The sequence below is a fragment of the Theobroma umbraticum genome, unplaced genomic scaffold (assembly GCF_002168275.2).
Source record: "Theobroma umbraticum cultivar Fairchild unplaced genomic scaffold, ASM216827v3 scaffold_77.0, whole genome shotgun sequence".
NCBI lineage: Eukaryota > Viridiplantae > Streptophyta > Magnoliopsida > Malvales > Malvaceae > Theobroma > Theobroma umbraticum.
Window position 1 is genome coordinate 741,747 of NW_018397280.1, and position 7,261 is coordinate 749,007.

General features: G+C 32.0%; 1 long non-coding RNA gene across 2 annotated transcripts; it reads left to right on the forward strand.

Annotated features, from left to right (window-relative positions):
* Positions 1-96: 96 nt before the first annotated feature.
* LOC110428050 (uncharacterized) lies at positions 97-2,433 on the forward strand. 2 transcript variants are annotated; one of them, XR_002446397.2, is made up of 4 exons: positions 97-823; positions 902-1,009; positions 1,462-1,784; positions 2,209-2,433. It is a non-coding gene; the product is annotated as an uncharacterized LOC110428050 (long non-coding RNA). The 2 variants fall into 2 exon arrangements; XR_016352142.1 differs by lacking the exon at positions 1,462-1,784 and having other exon boundaries at positions 114-823.
* The last annotated feature ends 4,828 nt before the right edge of the window (positions 2,434-7,261 follow it).

The following is a 7,261-nucleotide window of genomic DNA, read 5'->3' on the forward strand; positions in this document are numbered from 1 at the left end:
AAATAATATTAAAATATTAATATTTTATTTATCAGTGGAATTAGTTACAATAGAAAGTTATACGACTAATCCAAGTGGGGGAGAGGAAGAAAAGAGGAAACTTTGGAAGAAAACAATAAGGTTAGAAGGAACCCATGTGCTTTGATGAAATAGAGCACCATCGGGTAAGTATATATTTAAATATTATGGTGACACGCGAATGAGGTGCGAACTTTATATTATATTTATAAACATGTCAAGGAAGGAAGAAGAAGAAAAATTAGAATTTTAAAAGTGATGGAAGGATTCAATAAAAGGAATGAGAACTTAGAAGGGCTAAATGCTGACTTTTCTTTCTCTCATTCTTCTTCCACATGGTCTGTCATCCATGCTATGGTTGTTGGAAAAATTGGTACATGTAGGGAAAGAGAGGATTGGAAAATAATTATAGGGAAAAAGACAAAGAAACCTACATATGTTGACTAGCCAACTCACCTTGAAACTTCTTGAATTTTCTTCATGCTTCCACCCTTTGGCCGGCCAAAAAGGGAGAGACCTTTTCTATTTTTTTTTCTTCTTATCATGTTCAACACTAGAACTTTCTCTTTCCTTTGTCATTAAGCATTCTCTTCTTTCTTTCTTTCACCCACCGTCACTTGCACCTTGTGAAGAAATTCTTCCTCCCAAACCGTGGCTTCACCATAATCAGCCAAACCTCAAGCTTTTTTCTCCATTTTATCCCTTGTTTCTTCCTTTTTATCCTTCCTCTACATGAAGTTCTTTCCTTTTCCTTCCCCATACCTGAAATTATAGTGGATTTGTGAGTTGATTCAAGAGTTCTAAGGTAAGAAAGTAGGAATTTGTTAGTTGTTTGAAGGTGTGTTTGTAAATTAATTTTTAAGGTGTGCTTTAATTGTGGCAGCAAAGGAAATTTAGGTGTGAGAACTGATGCCTTGGAGTGGGAAAAATCCAGCAAAATCCAGGAACTATATACTTGAATGGTAGCAAATTAGCATCCCAAAATTTTAAGGTGAGTAGGGGTGTCTAATTCAAAATATCGTATAAATTGGTATGTATGTACATATGTATTTGTGAATGTGAAATGATTTATTCAATGCAAATTTGTGGAAAGCATGAGCTGGTAGTGATTTTAGGAGTTTGTGAATGCCAAATGTTTTAAAATGGGCTTGACTATACACATATATATACGGTTTATATACGTAAAGGATTTAAAAATCGAGAAGCAAGCTTTTCAATGTTTTGATGTCAAAAGTGTGCCTTGTGAATTTTGTGAAGTGCATTCATAAATAATTTCTTATTCACCCTGCGGATTAGGTATTTAACCCTATGCAAAAAAATTTACATAGCAAGGGGATACAAAAGAGGTTTTAGAAGGTTACCGTGATCGGTGTTTTGCAAACGGTTTGAAACGATCCTTTGAAAACTTGATTTGATTTTTTTTTGAATGATTTTAATGAACAGGGAGATTCGAGAGTAAGCCGGTTGTCATTCCGGTTAATTGTGACCCTTATGCACAAATGAGCTCTAGCTAGAGAACTTTTGGGTAGCCGACGAGTTGTTAGACATGCTAGGGCCAAGGTTTGTGATTTTACATGGCTAGGCCACAAATGATTATATGCAGTTGTGACCACTTGATTTTTCTCTGATGTCAACCAACATCATTGAGATAGCCATGGCATATGGGGATCTGGTGCAATGGAGCTGCCGGATACTATGATGTGGAAACGGGTCCACATGTTGTTATTTTGTACCTACTCGAGAGTGATATTTCTTTTGGTTTTTGTGTAAGTAGTTTTTACACGATGAAAAATATAATTTTCTACTGCTCCCTTGCCTATATGATGAAATTCGATTTAATTCTCTATGTATGAGATGAATTGCATTACGCGTAAGCTTTGTAAATGTTGGATTTTACGGGAGCATGCTTGATGACATTTAATTACTTTAAACCCAATGTTAAGTGATTTTTATGGTAGGAATTTTTCCATGACTTGGGTTGATATTTGATTTAAATGATTATTTAGCATAAATTTACTTATTTTCATATAAGGCACAAACTTCCCTTTTTGAGTAAATTGTTTACATATATTCTTACGTTTTTAAATTTTCAAATCTTCTGCCTTTAGCTTGTTTTTCGTCTACACCCTACTCACGGGGTCGATGATCACTAAATTTGTGAGACTTACCCCACTTTATTTTCTTTTGCAGATAAGTAATCAATTTTAAGATTTTGTTCAGCATCTTGAAGTTAGCTACAATCTAGGTAATGGCATCTCTAGACTTCCACTTAAAGTCGCTCCGCTGCCTAGAGGTTGGTTTGTGTCAAATAGTCTGGCTTGTAATGATTAATAGTTACTGAAAATGTACTGGTTAGAACTTAAGGTTATGTAATGACTACTACATATTATGTTGAAATCGTATGGAATTATCAAACCTTGTTATTAGTATCCATATGCAATGCATCAAATATTGTGATTATTTGGTTTAAATGAACTATGGTGTTGAAATTGTAATTTGAGTTTAAATTGCTTGGAGGTTTAACTAAGGCTTGTTTGAGATTTAGCGGGTTCACTCGCAAGTCTTGAACGCCGGTAACGATCAAGGGAAGAGGTTGTTACATAGAGCATGTCGTGAAGAATCGACATTAGATGAACCTGTAGATTCTCAAGAAAAACAAAAAGGTGCAGATTTTCCAGAATTATGAAGAATCAACACCAAAGGTATAACATGTTGATTTTATAGGTACGACAAACAAAAGTTTTGCTAGCATGAATAGAAAAGAAAAAATTTGGAATTTTATTCCAATAGTCAAAAAATTTCAAGCTTATAAATATTTACCCAAAAGACATCAGAAGAGAGAGGATGGAAAAGAAAAGAATCAGAAGAAAAGGAAAATGATAGGGAAAACAAGAGAAGAATACTTTTGAAAGAGTTGAAAAAGAAAAATCCTTCCTTTATTCTAGTAATGAGCTGACCTTCTCTAAAGATCATACCTTTCCTCATTACAAAAAGTTTTTGAGCTTAGATACTCCTATTTCTAACCTCAATTCTAAGAAAGCTTTCACTTGTAATGCTCCAATTGCTCATCAACCTTCTTTAGACGCATAAAGTTCATACCTTTGTAATCCACTATTGTATTTGGTTATGCCTCCAAGAAATAGTTAATGCTAAAAGTTATACCCTCTTGAAAACATAGTATATTGGTTATAACTCTGAGTAAATGGTAGGTATAGGGGTTTTATGCTTTAATCTTAAAAAGGTAGAGACTTTGTGAAAGGTTTTTTTTTAACCTTGAAAACACAATGACATTGCAAAGTTATGCTTGCTCCTCTCAAAAAGGTAGTGTTTGTGAAAGGTTATGCCTAATCCTTGAAACGCAACTTATAGTAGATTCAAACTCCTTGTGATATCAAGGGAGAGGATGTAGGCATTGAAGTCCAAACCTCTAAAAAAATCATAATTTTATGTTTTTTACTTTTTGGCACTTTCATACTTTGTTATACTCTATTTTTTATTCTATTGTACTTAAGTTTCATTATCTCTTTAATTTGTGAAAAGGAAGGAATTTTTCCTCGATAGCCAATTCAGCCCCTTTTTTGGTTAATATACTTTAAGCTTATGTCAACTGACAATTGGTATCAAAGCAAGTTCCTAAGTTTTACAAGTCTAACAACCTTTGAGAGATCCAAAACAAAAGCTTTAAGTGACAACAATTCCATTTTCAAGCTTAATTGGTGAAGGACAATCCATGATGTGACTTCCTCTATTCAAAGGCAAGAACTACACTTTTTAAAGGATGAGATTTCAAAATTTTATGCAATCTATTGATTTGGATCTGTTGGATAGTATTGTTGATGGACTTCATATTCCTAGAAAAATTGTTGATTATGTGAAACATGTTAAAACAAGAGCAGAATGGGATGACAAGGATAAAAAGTTGACTCTATTGAATCACAAAGTTATGAGACCTATCTTATGTGCTCTTAATGAGAGTGAATTTAATAGGGTAGCTATGTGCACTTCAGCAAAAGAAATTTATGACATATTAGAAAATTGCTATAAAGGCATAACTCAAGTGAAAGAGTCAAAAAACCATTCTTGACTCTTGATTATGAGCTCATTAAGATGAAGGAAGGTGAATCTACTAGGATTTGACCTTATGCTCAAATATGAAAATAATTAAGAAATTAAAAATATAACCTAGTGAAAAAATAAGCTAGTACTTACTCAAAGAAACAACAGAATCTTATAGATCAATGTTTGTGTTTTTCATGTAACTTTCAAATTAATTAGGAACACTAATAAGTTTAAGAGTTACATACCTTGCTCTAGATATCGTAACCAAGAGCCAATTAAATCAAAATCTTTGCTTCTTCACCCTTAAGATTTGTCAAATCTTTAGCCACCTAAGTGTTTGGCCTTTAACAATAATCCACACAGTGACCAAATAAGACCTTCTCAAAGGTAGGATTTTCACTTGTGCTAGCAAGTTTTGTTTCCAAAACAAAAAGATAAAAAGTTCTTGCTGAATCTTTTTTTGTCAGATAAAGAAAACTATTTTTTGTTTCCTATTTTATGAAATGGTTGAGAAGTAGCTAAAGGCTTAAAGTTTTAGTTTGCTAACATAAAATATTTATATAGCCAAACTAAGTTGTAATCCTAAATACAACAGTTGTATTTTAATTTAATTAAGTCTCTATGAACTTAATTAATTTCTCACTTTATTTTCGTTTATTCTAATTAAGTCCAACTTAATTAATTATCCTTATTTAATCCCAATCAGGTCAACTAATGTGTGTACCCATTAGGCTTCCAACATGTTGACAATAAATATAAATCCTAATCAAATATCAATTTGATAATTGATTTATATTTATAGATCATGATCAGCATTTAGCAATACATCATTACAGCCCAAATGTTAGAAAGTTAATTAAAAAAATTTGACAAAGCCCTTCAATAATAAGCTTCTCAATGCAATACGGTCCTTTCATTAAATATCTTTGATATGTTATTAAGCATGGCTCAGTGTCTACGTATGACATTCCATAATAGTTCTCATAATTCATGACTGACCTTATGAATTTAGAAAACTAACTTTCCTCATATTCATCATGCTTTGACTAAAAACTTAACACAAGTTAATCAATAATTGAGAACAAGTGAGATACATCCCCTCATATCACTCGGGGTGATGAATCCTTTCTTGACCATTAATTCACCTTCGCATGCTTCATGGCATACCTTCAAACACCTGTTTAGGCATCTGGTGGCCTCCAAACCCATAAGGGTGAAATCAAAGTATGTCATTCCCCATACAAGATGACTTGGTGTCTCAAGTCTGAGAACTAGTTACACAAATATCACATGAAAACATATTCCATAGACACTTGAGTGAAATACCAAATGGAGTTCTCATAGCAGGTCATGTTTAGTGAACTTGTTCTTTTACAACTACCCACATGTTATCCTCAAGTATCCCATGTACTTCAATCTATGAGATTGATTGCTTACTTCCCAAGTAAGGAGGCTTAACATGTACTAGTCTTTGAGCATTGTCAATGCTCTATCTTGACAATACAATGACCAGGAGCAATTTTAGGAACATGGCTTTGATGTATAGTAATATCATAATTGTAACAACTTTACAATTCTCTTTCAAGGCTTTTATGTTCCATGAGCTTCATCCAATTGGTACTTAATAACTCATTATTGCATTAACATGATGGAAAACCTTTATCACATATAATTAGGCAATTAAATATGCATTAAATGACAATATATATTCCTTGACCAATCTAATTGGCTTAAGGGCATATGCCAACAATCTCCCACTTGCACTTGAGTCAATTGCTAACGTATCCAATATCAAACTTTTTCACTTAGCAATTGTTTCTCTACTAGGACAACTCAAATTGCAATATTTGAGAATATGTTAATTTACATGTTTCACAATCTCCATTGTCATAATCAAAATACTAATTTAGATCATAATGAGACCTTGATTCCATTATTATGGCACTTGTTGTTACTTCAACAACTCAGAATCATTTTTTGGTTCATTAAACCAATGATCCAAATATTTGTTCTTTTGTATCCTAAACAAAAGGTTTGTATCCAATTATAGATATAGTCATACAATTATCTTTTGTTTTCGAACCAATCTAATACAACTGCTCAATCATGACTTTATGTCACTTCTAACATTTAGGATTCTCTCTATGTTAAACTTCTTTAAATGTAATCCTAAATTCTTTTGTTAAGTCCCCTTTTAGGCTCTAACGTTTTAGTCCCATTATAATTTTTTTTTGACAAGCAAATGTATCTTATACACTTTTAATGAGTAACTTATCTTACTCCCACTAACCTTATGATGTGCACAAAATGTGTTTATCTTATTCAACATATTCAACTATTTTGAATTTATTACATTGAATAGAGATTATTATCCAATCATTCATGTTGGATTATTTAGTAGACTCATCTTATATGAGGAGTGCATCAATATACATCCTACTAATTGTTTGTGTTTAGTGGATGAATTATGCATCTTTATGCATCCCATTAAATCAATCTTTGTGCATAGATCTTATCTATTGGATTTTATAATTTCATGACTCTTGACCTTTAAAGTGTCATTAGCTCCCACTTTTTCTCTTATGTGTAGAAATCTTACCAAGTAAACTTATTTACTTTCCTTTGGGGCGTTATATTAATAACTTTTATGTATACTTACAAGTCATTAGTCATTCATCATTGGTTATGGGATGAAATCCTCTCAAAGGTTAGTTTATGCAATTAACTAGGTTTGGAATGCTTTATGATTCATCTCTTATGAATTCAATATGATAATCAATTGTTATTTAGTTCTAAGAAATCTTAATTTAGATCCAAGATTTCATTAAGAATGCTTCTTGACTAAATATGTTTATAATCCTATTATGAATTCATTGAGTTATGACTCAATTTTACATAAGTCAAGTCATTAATTTCCTTTTGGATTCATAATCAAAAGAAAAATAATCTCACAATGATATTATCATTATGACTTAGTATTGATTATCATATACGCAAAGGTATTCTTAAGGATAAACAATTTAGAATAATGCCTGAATAAGATCAGATGTAATGTAAATATATAAATATATATAAGCCAAGCATCTCATGCTAGCAAACTATAAGTCTATGTTTCATAAATATAAAATAAAATATTCAGCCATGGGCTCAAAACCAAAACATCTCATCTTGGCAATCATGTCAT